This window comes from Ictidomys tridecemlineatus, chromosome 9 (genome assembly GCF_052094955.1).
Source record: "Ictidomys tridecemlineatus isolate mIctTri1 chromosome 9, mIctTri1.hap1, whole genome shotgun sequence".
Classification (NCBI taxonomy): Eukaryota; Metazoa; Chordata; class Mammalia; order Rodentia; family Sciuridae; genus Ictidomys; species Ictidomys tridecemlineatus.
Window position 1 is genome coordinate 131,745,877 of NC_135485.1, and position 19,273 is coordinate 131,765,149.

A 19,273-nucleotide genomic window follows, 5' to 3' on the forward strand; every position below is an offset into this window, starting at 1 on the left:
TGTGCTCCTTCTTCCATGATCCCATACTTTTTAATATCCGTTTCTATACCTATTCCCCAGATTTCTGCATATATAAATTAGAAACACCAAGTGGCTCTTTTGAAATATCACATGACTCTTTCTAGGTCAAACTTTGTGCCTCACCTTTTGGTGCCTGTTGAGACTTATGCCTACTCATAGGTCTAGAAGCAGACAGGTATTAAAGGTAGATCCTACAGAGAATCTACCATGTCTTACAAGGCAACGACTTAAGGGGAAGCCTTTACAGGTTCCTCTAGCAAAGCATGGTTAACCTCCTCAGATGGCAACAGGGTGGATACTTCTACTCTCAAAAAAGATATGTCAGAACTTGGGGATCCAATGTCCCCAGCTTCATCAGAATCTGTCTTTCTGTCCCTCTCCCAGTTTTGAGATTACAACCAATGCCTGTACTTTAGCAGCACACATCCCGTGAGCTTGGAAATTCAATCGATGTTACAGTTCTGGCACTCACAGGATGTGACTCTGGATTTGATGGTCTGTTCAGATATCTCAGCTTTAAAGCTACAAACCAAAGGCTTTCTTTCAAAGAGGCATCGAAACTCTAAAGCCACTTATGTAGCACTTGAGGTGGAAATTGATGGACACAATCTCTTCTTTTCCCACATTGTTAAATGCAATGAGGACAAACCAGCCAATCCAATGGTGATATTTTGGCATATCTCTAGTTCAATACTATGCCACTAATAATTAATGCGCTTTGGCAATAGAGTCATTCATGCCTGTAAACCTAATAATATTAGGGAACTAATCCAAGAAACATCAGAATAAATTTAGAAAACTCACCTCTGAAATTGTGTTTCTCCACAAACAAACAAAATCTGTACCTGTCAGTTTTCCAGGAAAAAGGGAATCCATTTGGTATGTGCATACATTAGGATTTATTTTGAGGAATTGTCTCATGTGAGTGTGGGAGTTGGCTGGTCTAAAATTCATATAACAGGTCAGCAGGTTGAATAATCCAGTAAGAATGTCTAAATGACATAGGAAGGATGTACTGGAGGCTGGAAATGTCAGCAGAACTTCCGTTATAGTCTTGTGGAAGAATTTCTTCTTCTTTGGGAGGACTTGATTTTTGCTTTACAGACTCCAAACTGATTAAATGAGGCTCACCCAAGTTACTTGGGACAATATCTTTTCTTTATAATTGATTCTAAATTTTAACCCCATAGACAAAACACTCTCATAGCACTGTGACCAAGCAACTTAGTACTTAAAATTAACTACTATAACATCCTGTTCAAATACAGATTTGTGATGAATTAACATGCTCAATCAAAAAGAATAGCAGAGATAAATACATTACACACACACACACATACACACACACACAAATATGTAAATCGTGGATACATTTAACTACCTAAAAGTTTTCATTAAGAGATGCCAATTTTGCAAGCAAGAATAGAAGCCTCATACCAAAACACAGAAAGAACTGAAAATAAAAAAAGTTTTTTGGAAGTATCCAATAGAAACTTGACCTAGAGAGACTTGAATCTGAAGTCCTCAAAAGAGAACATCCAAATGCCCAATAAAGTTATGAAAAATTCTCAATCTCATTTATATTGAAGAAAAGATGAACTCAAATCACCACTAGACACCATTAAAGACCCTCTAGGTTGTCAAAAAAATTAAAAATGAATATAAAAAATCTGAGTATGGAAGATAGAGACATCACCACAGAATACTTAGGAACTGAGTCTCTTGAGCTAAACTCTCTGCCACTTTCAAGTTTGTAGCTTGAGGCAACTCATGTCACCTCTCTGTGTCCCAACTTCTTCATGTGAAAAGTGGGATTACAAGGAAAATCTAACCTGAATTATATTACAAAGTCTAAACCCATGTTCTTAGACTTGACTGGCACTTGATACACTTGGGAGGTACTATCAGCTGTTTATTTTATGTAACTATTTACATTTTAATAAAATAAAACATGGTAAAACAGAAACTGGGATACTCTGATGGTATGAGGATTGAAATAACCACTTTGGAAAACAAGTGGCATAATCTATTATCCTGAAAGATACAGAAACCCTGTAATACACAAATTCCGTTCTGAAGTATGTAACATAGAATACACAGAATAGACACATTTATAAGAATGCTTATAAGAACCAGTGCTCACCATTACAGAAGTATAAACAATCATCTGCAGAAGAATGGGTAAATATATTGTAGGAGACATATTCAGAAAAATTCCATGCAGAATGAAAAGAAATAAACCACTGTAGTAAACTTCAGCAATACCCAAGAATGTAGATAAATCTCATAAACATTCTGTTGAGTGAAAGAAGCAGACACAAGAGAATATAAGACATGATTCTATTTTCACAGAATTTTTAAAAAGCAGGCAAGGATGAAGTGTATTCGGAAATACTTAGAGAATTGTAACTCAGTTATTACCATATAACTAAGGATATTGGGTACCAATAAAAGGAGACAGAATGAGTTTGGATGGAAAGAATTCTTTCTCAGGAGACAGTTGTTTCACTTCCATAAGGTTAAATAAGTTTGTGATGAACATTCTTTTTCATGTGCCCTAGTTTACATATTTCAGTTTACTTATCTAGAACTGTAATTACTGGGCCACAGAGGCATTGGGGTTATCACTAGACCTGTAAAGAGGTTACACAGATGCTTATTAAACTGTATGTATATGATGTATGTATATTTATTCCTGATTCATGTTAAATCCCATATTTTAAAAAGTGAATGATTATGAGTAATTGGGGGATTGAGCAGAGCAACTTGTAAGAAATTGGATTTTGAAGAAGAAGATACAGCAGTGAGGAGAAGTAAATGGAAAGTAGAGAAGAGTTGGTTAGTTTTGACCCTTCCTTGAAAAAAAGTAGTTATTCAAGAATTTCTAAATATTTCTGGGAGTACTTGCTAAGAGGACAATAATTCAAGTGTATAGGACAGAAAAGAATAATTAATTGAGGATAATTTCCTAAAAGTAGGTAGTGTTGCAATGCTACCCTCCAGGGACCACGAGGGTTCCTGCACCTCTTTAGAGCAGCAACTACCTTTGCTCTGAACTATTTCTTCAAGGATGCTTATGTAGGGAACAGCCTTGGAAGGTAAAGGTAGCATCACCCTCTGTAGCAAAATGGAAGTCTGTTTACTACAAAGAGTGATAAAGATAATACCTCCCTCCATGGTATATGCCCACCAAGCTTACTAACCATTCAAAAAGATTCTGGTTCCCTCCACACAGGGTTCCTTTTTGGAATGCCCTCCCTGTATTTTCCCATCCTCCTAGCCCTTGCACTATTGCTCTGGGGAAACTGGGGATCAGGAAGAGGAACAATCACTGATACTCTGGCTAGTGCTCCTGCTGTGTGTAGCTAGTTATCCTCTGTGTTTGATTGCCCGATTCTAGAAGTTTGTGTCTTATGCCAGCAACTGTGAAAGTGTAGAAGATTAATTTGTTAGTTTGGAAGTAAAGTAAACTTCTGGCCTCTACAGGGCTCTCGATGGGGAGGGCAAAGACTCACATCATGGGACTTGGGGTTATCTAATGCTACTTCAGGAATGCTGCCACCATATTGGAACTCCGCTTGGTGTTACCTACAAGACCCTGTGTAATTCTTCTCATGGGTTATATAATTTTAATCCTTACAGCTTCCATTAGAATTTCCATTTACAGCCAAGCAAAGTGAATCAACTAATATCAACAGGTCTGATATTAATAAGCACCAGAGATCAGATTCAGCTGTGGATCTCTTGGCTGATCTCCGAGCTGCAGGTCCTGCCTTCTCTGCCAGGGTTTCCCAAACTGTGGTGACAGACCAGTGCCAGTGCTTGGGGAATCCTTACAAAATCAAATAAGAGAAGTATTTGTGAATGGGAAAAGAAATATCAGAGTTGGCCGTATATGTACCTGCAGCTAAATAGACTCAATCTTTTATCTGAGCTCTAGTCTTTCCTTTGGAGAAGTATTCTCCAGTATTTTTTTACATAAAAAAGAAAATTGGCAGTAAAATTTTGTTTCAGGATGCATTCTTCCTTGGCAATATGAATAGCTGGCAAGTTTATATTGGTCCTTTCATTACTTCTTCTTTCCTTATTGTGAAATCCAGAATTCTTAGAATTATAAACTCTAGTTTTTCTTCTAAGTGTCATTGTCTCTTAAATGAGCTTCTAACTGGTTCACATCTCTAGCGTAATTTTGTCAGTGGGTTTGGGTGTAGATGTACTTGGGTTTGCAGAGTGCACACATATCTGCAGTAATGGTTTTGGAAGGCTCTTACATTACAGAGGTCTTACATTATTGTCTCTCCTTGTTGACTTCTATGACACTTGGAATCTCCACAAATAGCCCAGGGCCTGACACAAGGTGAATACTGAGCAAATATCAGTATGAATAAGTAAATAAAAGCATGAATGGGTACATTGATGAGCTTTGAGATTCTAGGAAATTCATTGGTACATACAGTTGAACAGCCCTATTCTTTCAACAGGTGCAGACTGTTGGTCTTGAACACCATCCCTCTCTTTAAAGAGAAATAAGAACTCAGTGGCATTTGTCACCTGAGACACAGAGCTTAAAATCATTCGATTTATTTTTTTACATTTTTTAGAGAAATGATAAATACAGTGATCTTTTGAAAGATTTCCAAACACAGGCAGACATCTGCGTTGCGAATGAACAAACTAGTAACCCAGTTACACTTGGTAGGTTAAAGCAGCAGTGACTGCATATTAACCTCTAAGAAAGTACGGGAAATTTTTAGCACTCTGTGGTTGTTTTCATTGATCTGCCATTTTTTTTTCCTTTTCAATTCTATTGCTTGTAACATCTTCAAAATATTTCTACTTCTTAGCCACCTAAAAATAACACAGGATTTATTTTCTCTCAACATCTGCAAACAAATTGAAAAGATAATGTTCTGATGTTTTGAGAATCAATTGTTAAATTTACTTGAGAATTGACTCTTCTGTTTATTGCATCCTAAGATTTTTAGTAAGTTGGATGATCAATATCTGCTTTTGTTTAAATAAGGTATGGTCATTAGACTCCTCTTCACAGTGTTCTTTTCTTTCCTCTTAAACAGTTCCAGAACTAATGATAAACAGATTATTTTTGTGTAAACAGGAAGTCTTTTGTTCACTATTCTTCTTGTCCCTCAAGACTGATTTGTTTGGTGTTTGCAATATCCTACTTTGTCTCCATGGAAATAAGTATAATGTGACAAATAATTGGGATGAATAAAACAGGAAGAGGCCGACCAGCAAGGAATAAAGCTTGTTGCTGGAATCGCAGTGATCAACAAACCTTATAATCTTAAAAAACTACATCTTCCATAAAATTCTCTGGAACATATGTCTTTCAGCCTTAATGAGTATGCTTAAGAAGCCCTTCCAAGCCTGCGAGTAAATAGCTGATGTAGTCCTTCCCTTTTAGAATGACTTCAATGATTCCCTCTCTTTGATATCATAGACAGATTCTTCTTTCTCATATCCCATCACTTTAACTACTTTCTTTAAAATATTTATATAATTTACATTCAGAGCAACTATATGGAATTCAGAAATGAAAAATAGTTCTCATCCTGTTAGCTCAACAAGGTAATTTGGAAAAGGAAAAGATGATAAAATAAATGACATGGGTTTTGGTGTAGCCTTCATTACTTATGGACTCTTGATTTCTTTTATAAAATGGCTGCTTTGCTATTTCATAAAGAAGTGGAAATAACTGAAGTAATATATGGAAAAGAAGGAGAAACTTTGCTAAGTAAAATTCAGAACAGAGTGCTGTATAATAATCTCAATACAGCACAAAAAGTAATTAATTTATATTGTTCTCATTCCCATACATTGGTACATTGGTCCTTGATGGATCATAATGAACCTGTCCTTTAACTACAGTGCCATAAAATATATCAATAGACCAGATTTCCCAGAAATTGCAATGACCTTGATGCTTTACAACGTGAATTATACAAAGTTCTGGAAGGAAAAGTGCTAAAATTGATTTGTCTTTGGCAGAAAGATGTACTAGATGACTGAATAGGGATTGGAGGATTTTGCTGCTAATTTTCAAGGTTGTAGAAAGAGTAACATCTCAGCACTCAGCTATCAGTATCCTACTGAGCTAATTCATACCAGGAGTGCAGTGCACATTGGTACTTCCGGTAGGGTTCTACTTAGGAACTAAAAACTAATTCTCTTTAGTAGGAAACAAATGACCCAAATTGAAAGTTCCTGTAGGTTTGAAACAGCAGAAGCATCCAATTTTAAGTAGACTCTAAGGACACATTTTTCTACAGTGAGTGGACATAAGATGTGAGTAATTATTAAACTCATAAACTAACTATAATTGTGAAGATAGTTCAATAGATTAATGGTCTGTAGAGGAGCTCAGTCCAAATCTGCAGTGAGAATGAGGAGAATGGGAAGCCATCCGTAGAGGAGAGAGTTGGTGTGATGATCTCCCTCCTGGTCCCCTTCCTCTCTCTGGCCTCCTTTCCTTTCCTTCTCCTATTTCCCTCTTTTTCTTGTCATCCAAACTCTTGCAGTGCAATTATGCAGACAAGTACGTCGTTTGCTTTGTGCAGTATTATCAGTTATCTTTTTTAACCTGAATGTATTTGACAATCACTTTATCAGGTAGGTCAATATTAAATTCATTAAGTAATTTTTGACATGCCATTTTGCTGTTGTTATTTAGACTTTGTTATGGGTTGAATTCTTTAAAAAAAAATGATATGTTCAGTACCTTAGAATGGGACTTGATTTGGGAACACAGTTGTTGTAGATATAATTAGTTGAGTCAGAAGTAAAGAGGGCCCCTAATTTAATATAACTGGTGTTCTTATGTGAAACATTTTTTTAAAAAAGCTATATGAAAAGACAGACATGCACAAAGAGAAAATGATATAAAGAGGCAGAGAGAGCACAATATAAAGATGAAGGCAGAGATTAGAACCAGATAGCCACAGACCAAGAATTGCCAAAGATGAACAGCAAACCATGCAAAGATAGTAAACAGAAGCACAGAGCAGATTCTCTCCCATAGTTTTTAGAAGGCATCAACCCTGTCAATACCGAATGTCTAACTTTTTGTTTAATATTTTTTAAATTTTTATTGTTGTTCTAAGATTGGTTATGATAGCCCAGCAAATACAGACCTGGACTTTAAGCTTTATTATATTTTTTATTTTCTTGAAAAGTGTATTTATATTATACTGCCTTTACTAGTATGTAATGTTGGTGGACCAGTCCATGAATGATTGGGTTTTCCTCAGCCTTTTTCTAAGTCACATTCCAACTGCTTTATTAGGCTAAAACTTTAGCAACTAGAGGCTCACATTTATTTGAAAATATGTTTTAGAACAAGACAAAATATTTTGCAGCTCATAAATAATAATCCAAGAGAAACAGAAAGAAACCAATATTGCCATTTTAATTCAAATTGTAAAATGGCTTCTTAGTTCTGGTCCTGAGATTTCCTTTTGGAGTATGGAACTTATATTTAGAAAAGGAGCCACAAGGAAAGTTCAATGGAAATTCCAAACTTGAATGCTGGAGGGAAATGTGCATTGGTTTGTGAGTCAGATGTAAATTTTAAAACCTTAGCTTAGCCTCATACTTGGTATAGGACTTACTCATATGTAATAATTCTGAGAAGTCAGTTTTCTCTAGAAGTGTCTGGTTACAGGCAGGGCTCCTTAACATTGGCCTGTTGTTTAATAAAGTTTTCCTATTCCTGGATACCAAAGCATTTATTATATATAGCAAGGCCTTGCTATGTCCCACCCTGCCAGTCACTCAGAAATTCTTACCTTCAATTAATTTAAAATTTTTCTATTTATTGAATAACAACAAGAACAACAAAAAACACACATACACAGTCATGGCTCTTAGAAAACCTTCTCAGTTTACCTCATTGTGATGATCCCTGGACTTTTAAATAATTCAAAACCAAAGGATAAGCAACACAGCCAGAACTTTGAAGCCACACCGTGAAGACTCTTAAAATCTCAGACTCTTTAAACTTCAGTGTCAAATCTAAAATTAACCTTCACACCTAGCTCTTGAAAATCATTGCAAAGTTGCATTTTAGAGTTTAGAAAGATAAATCCAAGTTAACACCAATGCTAAAAGTATAATTTATGACTGCCTGGTAAAAATCAACTTCTTGAGGTTCTGGTGCTTACAGAGACCTATAACAGAGCTTGAAATCTTACCTTACAAAGGATTCACCATGGGAAGTGAGAAAAAAGCTGGGAGCAATATTTGTTTCTCAGTGTCTTTCTGCAAAGAGCCCTGGAGAGAAGGGAAGTCGGGATTGCTGGATGTTGCAAGTGATTCTGGGCATTTAACTGATACCATGCCATTAAATCCATCTGCATAGTGCCTACAGAGTAGGGCATTTATCCCCATTTTATGGATAAATTAATGGAGTAATTCTGAGTCATTGATTGAAAATGGAAATCTAACCCAGGACTGGCGAACCCCACAGTCCATGGACGGTACTAATGTGAGTTAAGAGTTTAACTTCCCAGTCTATCCTGACAAGCTGAGTGACCTTGAATAACTTGCTGAATCCATCTGGATCTCAGGGTCCTCCTGTGTAGAGCTGATGGTATTTTAGAGTAAACAATTTCACACTTTCTTTCTGGCTGATGATTTCTGCTTGGGGAAAAAAATCAGTACAAGCCAGAATAGCAAAGGCCAAATTGGATAATTGTTGACTCCCTGTGATATTCCACCATGACTTCATTATGATCATTTGGATTTGTTTAGATATTCACTAGAACTTATAATACAGTAGAGAAGGGGAAGGGGGATAGGAAAGTTGAAATGGAGCAAATTATGTCATATGCATTTATGAATATGTCATAATGAACCCCATTATAATGGGTAACTATAACACACTAATAAAAACATAAAAGAAAAGAAAGGGTCAGTGGTTTAAACCCAACATTTGGCCAAGGTAAGTCTGGCAAAGGTATTGGAGAATTATTTTATGTTTTTTCAAATATTACAAAACAAGGGCATTTTAAAATTCTAAACTAACCGCCTGTATTAATTATTAAGGGAGATAGTACTGCTATACTTTTCTATCAAGGTATATTAGTATGCAATAATATTCAGTGTTTACAAATATTTCTAAGAATATTTTTATAGAACACCTGTTACAAAATATTTAAGACATGGTAACCTTGCCATGTTTTGTACAGGTCAGTATTTCTTCAAGTTTGTTCAAGCCTATTCTATTTTTTCAGTTAAAGTTAAATATGCACTATAAATATAACATTCTTTTTTAAAAAAAGTTTTGATGAACTAGAGAATCTTCTTCTTCTGCCATGAGTAATAAAGTAGAGGCAATTTTAAAAACCCACTTCTAATAATGTTATGCCTCTAAACATAAAGGTTATCTCATAATTCAAAATATTACATGTGTTACTTAAAACATGGGCATGAAAGAGCTAAAATGAAGGTAGAAGTGCAAAATAATAAAGGCTACCCATTTTTATTTTATGATTTTTAAATGAGAATATTATTTCTTCAACAAATGCAGTGCAGGATTTCAAAGCTGGTTTCTAAAATGCATATGATTTTACTGTAATTAAGACAAACCCAAAAGATTCATAAGGGACTAATCTACCTAAAAAGTTTTCTATGAACTGCACAAAATATCACTCTAACTAAGAGATTTGAGATAAAATCATATGTAGCATTGGACATAGCAAAGGCAGCTATTGCCATAACCCTTATTGTATGTATCTAATCAAGGTTTACTTACATGATGACACACTCACTGATATAATAAACCTAGCAAAAACGACATGGATGTATAGCATGCCTTTCTGCAGTTAACCATAGTGCTTATTTCTTTGATTGTCATTCATTTGTCAAGAGACAAAAATATGTTGCTAAAGCTATAAACAAGCAATTTGCTATTAAATGGTGATTGATGGAAGGATTAACACAGCACTGTGGGGTAAATCTTAATGAAAATGGGCCCTACCTCAAATTACTGAAATACTGCCATAATCATGGGCCAGCACATCCTGGCCAGCATCAAAACACCCTGTTCATCCTGCCATCTCACTTAGTAGAATTGTGAAAAGCCTGCCCAAGGAAAACAAGAAGGTACATTGCTTTTGCAGAGGATCCAAAGCAAATGTGCAAATTGGGATTCATCAGAGAGAGCCAACTGACATAGAACTGGACGGGTTTTACATAAACAAGTTGGATATGTTGAGAAATTGAATATTTACCACCCTCTGAGAATAAATATTCAACAGAGCACAGGGAGGCACAAACGTTTCTTTGCATGAATCTATTGATCTTTTCCTTATCCTGGGTGCTTGTTATTCAGTCTGACCTGTGTCTCTGATGCCATAGGTATTTGTTCAGGAGAGGGCCCCCAGCAAAACCACTTCCTGGTAGGCAATTGACATTTCTGTTCTGTACTTGGTGAAATTGTTCTAATATGTAGTTTTCTGATTTTTGAACTGGTCTCTGACCTAGCCGTAGTAATTAGAATTCAATTTCTCATTTGTAGGCCATCCAGAGAAAATGTAATGGTGGAGATTGTTAAAAAAACACAGATGCAATCAATATGTCAGACTGAACAAACACTTAAAAAAAAAAACTTTACCGGATATAAACATTCTCTGACCTCTCTTGGATTTTTTTTAATTTATTCTGATTAGATTTGAGCTTCCTTGCACTATAATTTTGTAATCACAGAAAAAAGGTGCCATTAAAAAAAGAAAAGAAAAAAATAAAAAAAAACCCATCCACACTGTGCTTGTTGGCTTAATTGCCTGGAAGCTTCTCTTCCTTTTTTTATAGTGTAATTGGATGCCAAAGAAAGATGAATTGGTTTTAGAAGAGTTTGGTACACACAACCGAATAATGGAAATAACTCATTTTAATTATCTTAATGATTATCTTGATAATTTCTACATCACATCATGTCTTCAAAGCCTTAACTAGATGAAGAGAGTATAAAATCACTCACATAGTAAAGAAGTGTGCTTTAAAAAATTTCTGTGCATTTTGCATGTAATAGGAAAGGAACCATCTAGATGTTAACAGGGGCAGGGAATCAGGGTTAACAGGGGCAGGGAATCAGGGTTAACAGGGGCAGGGAATCAGGGTTTGCTCGCCTTCTCCCATCCTCCGATGCTTCTCTGCACTGCCAGTGTAGGGACATAGGGCTACAACAGTAATGCAGGGATTTTTTTTCACCTAAGAAATCTATCTGATGATACCATCAGTCAGACATCTCTAAGGTGAAAGAAAATGTGTATGTTATTTGGAATATAAACCCAGGACGCAGCTTTCAAAGACAGAAAATAGAATTTAGCTGACACACACAACTCAGAAAGGAATCAAAAAAGAAAACTCTTTTTCTCTGAGTAGCTCACACTGACAAATAAAAATGGCATTTCAGTCTCTCCAATCCGAGTTCAGATTCTGTTGTTTTTATTAATTTGTTCATCAAGACCAAAGTTTCCTTGAGATTAAGTGTAAGCAAAAGGAAACAAAACAGGAGCTGACCTCTACAGATCAGCAAGCTAGCTCTATTAAGCAGCGGCAGAAGCGCACATTTTCAGGGGAGAAGAAAATGGCAACTGGTTACAAGAGGGGTATGCTTTTTATAGGTTTTAATGAGGGTTAACCGTGGTTTGGCATGACTTAATCATTAGCAACTTAGCAGTCCGGAAACTAGTTGTGCAGGATCAAAGATTAAATCAGGAAAACAGTTGTAAAAATTCGAAACCCATTGTTACCAGGATGAAAGCCCAAAGTCCACAGTTTGCCTCCTCCACCCAGGACTCATTGTTACTGCAAAGAAGAAAGTCCAGATCCCAGAGTTCAAGTTTGCCATCTTTCTGCCCTGGGGCTTGTTATTCCACATCCTTCATTAAGGACTTGTAGGCGAGAATTACACAAATCCCAGTCGCAAGGCCAGGCCATTCATGCCAGACACAATGGCGGTCTCTGTCCTGACACTCTGTCCCTCTGTCTGTCTCTGTGTCTTTCTAAAAGTTTTCCAAGGTAACAGCATTTTTACTGGTACTAACAGAAATCCAAAGAATCTGAAGTTCTTCGTACCAAAAAATTAAGAAATTATTTTCTTTAATGTTGATTTTTCTCCTTCCAGGCAAATACTGAAGATAGTTTGTTCTCATAAAAGATATTTATGTGTTAAGGGGGAAATTCTAAGGAATAAAAACATTATATTTTTGTCTTCTAAAAGTACACGCCAGTACAAACAGAGATATGAAAAATTGTGGTATATCTGTGTAATAAGAATTGTAATGCAAAAAAAAAACAAGTACATGTGTAAAGACATGAATTGGTGTGAATATACTTTATACAAAGATATGAAGAATTGTATTCTGTATGTGTAACAAGAATTGTAATACATTCTGCTGTTGTGTATTTAAAAAAGTAAAATCAATTAAAAAATAATAATAGCTAAAAAAATAATAAAAGTAGACTCCACGTATCATCTCCCAACTTCAGTCATTTTCTCACTATCTTTAAGATATTGAACTTTTTACATATCGTCTCTATACCTAATTTTTATGTTCAAATATCTCACTAATGTATCATAGTTTCATAGAAGAAGGATTTTTTAAATACTTTTTCACAAAGAACTGATAAACGTTTAAGGGAATAGATTGTCTATCCAGATTTGAACATCACACAAGTTAGTCATTATCAAAACATCACAGGATATCCTGTAAATATTTATAATTTACACAACATAGGATAAAAAATAAAAATAAATGAAAAAACTCACTTATTTTCATAAACAAATGCATTAATGGTGGAAAATCATTTTTACTGAACCCAAAACCAGTATCACTTGTCAAAAATAAAAGAATAGAAACATAAAAATAAATACATCATTCTCATATTCTTAAGATTAAAATTAATATTATATTTTGAGATAATCTGATTTTAAAAAATCTATACAAGGAGTACTCAAGGAAAGCTGAGCCTATTCAAACAGAACATGCTCCTGGTTTGTGTACACCCTTCCAAAGAAACCAGAACTCACACACATGTGATCTCTGCACAGGAGACTACTACAGACCCTGTCTGCTCCAACACACAACTCCTGTTTTATCAACCCAGGCATAATTTGACCTCTGCCAACTCTACCACCCAATTCCCTCCTGTTCTCTAACTCTCATCCTTTCTGGTTAGACAAGTCTTGACCATCTCTTACATGTTCATTTCAGCCTAAGTATCTTTGCTTACTCTCTCCTCCCCTACATTTCTGTCTCCTGCTATATAAATTCTATCCACTTTTAAAACACAGCTCAGGTCTTAGTCTTCCATGAGCACATTAACTCAATGCTTTCTCCTTTGGGGGCATCATGCTGGAAATCATTACTAGTCAGTTCAGAATACAACTGTATGCTTTTTTTCCCTTTTCTTGATGTGGGTATATTAGCTGTTTCTCTTCAAAAAAAAAAGTTATAAATTATAAATTCAAAAAATATATAAATACATTGGTTTGTATTGGGATCACCATCAACACATATTATTTAGTGTATCAAGGCCACCCCAGAAAGTATAGCTGGAGGTAGGTAGTATACTTTCTGGGGTGGCCTTGATACGCTGAATAGTATGTGTTGATGGTGATCCCAATACAAACCAATGTATTCCCACCCAAAAGACAAATTTGGTCACTTTTTTAGGATAAAGTGTTTCATGGTTAGCAGTCTTGGGAAAGATAAATGATTAAGACGACGGCAAGACAGTAGCTCGTGATGTAAAGAGAAAGTCAAATTTAGAAAATGATAAAGAGAAAAAGACAAGAAAAGGCAAGGATGGTTTTTATTCCCACCGCTTCAAAATACATACTATCTAAAACTCTTTATTTTCCTCTGGGGAGATGAGATGCTGTGTAAAGTGAAACCTCTGAGCCATTCTTTCCTGAAGACACATAATTCCATAGAGTGCTTTAAACCAAAGAAAATAAGGTCTTTTTTTTTTTTTTAAGTATGTAAAAAAAAGAAAATGAACGTCCAGTCTGCAGGTTTTTTTGAGGGCAAAGATGAACACACATGCAACAATCTTTACAATTCTCTATCCGTCCGTCTTTACTTTAGTAATTGTATTTGACAGTCATAGGTTAAAAGATAAAATAAAGTTTTTTTATTTTAAAAATCATGATTTTTTCTGTATTTGTAACCTGTTATTAATGAATATTTTCAACATCTAAAAATAAAAGAAAGAAAGAAAGAGGGGGAAGGAGGGAGGGAGGGGGAGGGAGGGAAAGACTATGTGAACCTTCCCTCAGGCTGTGTTTACCATCTCAGGGCCATTCTGTAATAGCATCACTACCTCCTACCTCTCCACTCACACCATTTTGAAGAAAATTCCTGACTCCTCATATTTTCATGTGAATATTTCATTATGTGTCTCTAAGTGAAAAATGCTCCCCTTATCCAAAAAAAAAAAAACAAAAACCCACAATGTTTTCATTAAACAACACACACACATTTCCTTAGTGCCATCAAATACCTACTAAATGTTCACACCTTGTGTCATACTTTTTAACATTTGGTATATGTGAGCTAAGATCCTCGCACTGGGATGGTTAGTGTGTAAGTATATTAATGCAGAGGTTCCTACTCTATTACATAGGTGTTTTTACTTGCCATAATTTGCATGTATTATAAAAATTCCCTGCAGTGAATTTTATTGCCTAGATTCCTTGTGCTATTATTTAACATGTTTCTATGGCTCTTCCAGTTCTTTGAAAGTTTTAGGTTAATTTTTTTTCCAAAAATTGCTTCATAGCTGGTATCATATACTTCCAAAAATAGGTGCTTACTGATTCTCTGGTTCTCTCTGTAATTTTAGTGCCGTTGATGATTCTTACCTGAATTAATTAATTCTTTAGGTGATACAAAATATGAATTTTTCTTTCTCCATTTATTAGTTGGAATATTTTTAAAAAATAGAAATTTCCCCTCATCAACCCATCAAGATAATAATTTCATTGTTAAAATTTAAATACTTGGTTCTTTCCATTTACTTTCCCATTTTGTAAATAAATTATCAAAGATATTTTAAGGTATCATTGTAAATGTATGAATTTAAATGTGTTCGGTGCATTTCAAGCTTTCTAGTTATGTGAGACAATGCAAGAAGGTTCAGAGGAGAAATGATGGGGAAAATAATTTTTACTGAACTCAAATCCAGTATCACTTGTCAAAAATTACAGAATAGGAACATAAAAATAAATACATCATTCTTACATTCTTAAGACTAAAATTAATATCATATTTTGAGATACTGTGATTTTCAAAAATCTATACAAGGAGAGTCTTAAGTCAATTAGTGAATTAATGCCCTGATAAGGATTAACAAAATGTAGGGTGTGGCTGGAGGAGGTGGGAATTGGGGCATAGCCTTGGGTATATATTAGTATCTGGCCAGTGTAGTCTCTCTGTTTCCTGATCACTGTGATGTGAGCTGCTTCCCTCTGCCATAATCTCCTGCCATGATGTTCAGCCTCACATGGAGCCCTGAGGAATGGAGCTGGCCTTCTATGGACTAAGACCTCCAAAACCCTGAGCTCTCAAATAAATTTTTCTTACTTACAGTTGTTCTGGTCAGATCCTTTAGTCACGAGAAAATTAGTCATCATTTTTATTGCATCAATTGAAGTTAGTAGCTAAGTTTATCTAGCTGATGTCTGTACCCTTTTAGACAGAATTATAGTAGTCTTTGATAACGTCTTTACTTTCTGGCATAAAAGAATATTTTTTAAAGACAAAACTTCTGCAGTTGGGCTTCCTTATCCCCCCCCATACCTGATCTAGCTACCACTGCTGCAGAACACCAAACATGCCAAATTAAATCCCATGTTCATGCCCCCAAATATCATCTCTTGAAGAAATGAAGCAATTAATCCTAGCCTTTTAGTTACAAGTTGATTAGACGAACCTCTTCCATTCTAGAGAAACAAAATTCATTCTGATCAAGATAGGATATTTAGATAGAGCTTTGCATTTCCTTCTCATAGCTATGAGTCATTTGGAGACTCACAATTTCTGAACTACTAACATAAGATCCTACAAAATAATTGCTTGGACCAAAGGACTTGCTTTTCATCTAAAGATGGGCACTGTGGACAACAATTATGGGATCCCACGGCTACTAGATTCCACACTGTGTAGAAACTGCTTGTCTTTTGAAAGGCACGGCTGAGGTACCAGATTAGAGGTGAGACACCAGGAGAATGGAGGGCAATCCTTCCTGATGAAATTCCCCTTAAATTAATGGATACTATGTGGTTCTATGTCTGTAATAGTTTGAATACCTAAGGCCAGGATAAAAAAAAAAAAAAGGTAGAAATAGGAATGACTGTGCTCACCATAGTGCATGGTGACTCATTTGAGTGTTTTGTGCTTCATATACCTCCAATTTTGACTGTATGAGATGATATACTTAGATGATATAGCCAGAGATGATATACTTACATCAAGAGAATACTAATGCTGTTATTATTCTTAAAGTCTAGCCACATTGGGCTCCTCCTGTCTGGAGACCAACTGTCAAATACAGTGTGATCATATTGGCAGTGTGAAATAGCATGATCATCATAAGGATCCTGGGTTACTGATAGATTAAGGGCACAGAGGTGCAGAAACAGAGAGGAATATTTGGTTCTCAGGGTATTTACTGAACATCTCTTCATGTTTGCATGCCCATGTTTCATTACTTTTAATTGCAAAATGAACAAATGTAGCAATCGTAGGATAATTAAGGGTGTTGTAACCAGAGGCTCAGGTTTGAGGATCTGGTTTATTTTACCAGGCTAGAAACCTATGCCATCGTAAATGCTAGCTGAGAATGTTGGAACTTCAGAAAAAAAAAAAAAAGCGGTGGAGGAGAGAGATGAGAAATGCCAGTAATTACCTTGTAAAGAACTGCAGCAATGGGCACAGTATTTTGTCATGCTAGCTTTCCTCTTGCAAAGTTCCCCGAAATTGGTGTTAGTCTGAACCATGCAGAAGCTTTCAGTGGACAGAGAAAATTTAATAGGAGCAGAAACTGAATATGAGTGGTAAAAGGATGGACTTACAGATACTGTTGGCTAGCTGCCCTGTTGCCACTACTAGGCCAGAGTAACCATTTCCCAGCTGCAGAGAGATCAGAGTTTCAATGGCTTGTACCTCTGGATTTCCCTAGAAAATTGCCATTGGCTGATGGAAACCACCTAATGCATAAATGCTTTATAATTGATGTATCTACCCCCATTAGAATTGGTCTATAGCCAGTATCTGCAAGTGAGTGTAATAGTCTAGCACCTTGCCCCGCTCTGGCAAGACAACTTCTATGGTTGTCTCCAGAGTACCCCATACAATCAGGCTAAAGCATCACTTCCTACAAAGCTGTATCTTTGCTTGGCTTCTTCCCCTGCATTGTATCTACCTTCTCCCCCATTTCTTTGTACCTCTTTTTAAAATTAATCTTCAATAGACCATTTGCAAAAAATTTCCCTATCATGAGTGGTATTTCTAGGACACACAACCTAAATTCACATTATTTGCAACAGTTTTGTTATTAGTCTTTTTTTTTTTTTTTTACTTTATTGTTGGTCGTTCAAATCATTACACAGTTCTTAATACATCATCTTTCACAGTTTGATTCAAGTGTGTTATGATCTCCCAACTTTACCCCGTATACAAATTGCTGTATCACATCAGTTACCCTTCCATTGATTGACATATTGCCTTTCTAGTGTCTGATGTATTCTGCTGTCTGTCCTATTCTCTACTATCCCCCCTCTCCTCCCCTCCCCTCCCCTCCCCTTTTCTCATCCCTGTTTAATATAAATCTTCTTCTCAAGCTCTTCGTCCTTACCCTGTCCTTGTTTACTCCCCTTATATCAAGGGGGTCATTTGGTATTTGTTTTTTAACGATTGACTAGCTTCACTTAGCATAATCTGCTCTAATGCCATCCATTTCCCTCCAAATTCTATGATTTTGTCGTTCCTTAATGCAGAGTAATACTCCATTGTGTATAAATGCCACATTTTTTTTATCCATTCATCTATTGAAGGGCATCTAGGCTGATTCCATAATCTTGCTATAGTGAATTGTGCTGAAGTTTCGTTTCTACATGCACACGTATTGGGGTGGTTATGTAGATAACAGGATGACCAATGGAGCAATTTTGTGATATTCTAATTCTATAATTCTCAGTATAATTATAAATGAGATTTTTGATACTGGATGAAGTAAAGACAGTGGTAAGGTAGTAGAGGTTTCTTTAAAAATCTGCAAATCAGGATATCGTTTTCTTACTATAATTTTAAGAAATGTATTTCATAACTCTGTTCATTGAAAAGATGTAGAAATTATCAGACCCAGTAGTAAATTTCTCAGATTGTCCTAAAATGCTATTTGCTACTAATAATAACCAGAAATTCTCAAAATTATGGATGATTATAATTCAATGGCATGAAATATACAAGATGTGACTAAGATATTTTATAACAGATAGCAAAGCAATTATCTCATGCTACTAAGATCCAAAGTAAAGAGGCTGAAGTGGCCAAAAATAGGGTAATTTTATAACGAAAACTGCAGTAAATTGAAATACATCAAATAAGGTTAAGTTCATGAATTAATACTTATTTTTTTTTGAAGCAAGCAAATTGTTCACTGGTGGACAATGTTTAGTAAACCTGTTCATTAGTTCTAAAACTGATAAATAAAAGGAAATCATCAGGTGCTATCCTCATCACTTTAGGCTGCTACAACAAAGTACCATAGTCAGGTGATTTATGGGTGCCAAATGCTTAATTTTGTTGAAGACCCTCTTCTAATTTGTAGACTACTGTCTTCTCTTTGTATCCTCACAAGGCAGAGAGCAAGAGAGCTCTCTGGGGTCTCTTTAATAAAAGTCCTAATCCCATTCATGAGGGTGGAAGCCTCATGACCTAAATATTTGCCAGAAGCCCTACCTCCTAATATATCACATTGTGGGTTTTACTTCAATAAATAAATTCATAAAGGAGCATGCAAAAATCCATTCCACCAAAGGTTCTTATCCTACCTTTCCTACTCAATCTAAACATCCAATAAGGAAAAGTGTATCTATAATAGAAATATTCAAACAAGAAATTCAAACAAGAAATTCAAACAAGCACTTTTTAAAGTGCTTCTTGGAATACCACCATTTTTAATTCCTATTGAATTAAGAAAATTCTCATCAATGAAAGTAGGC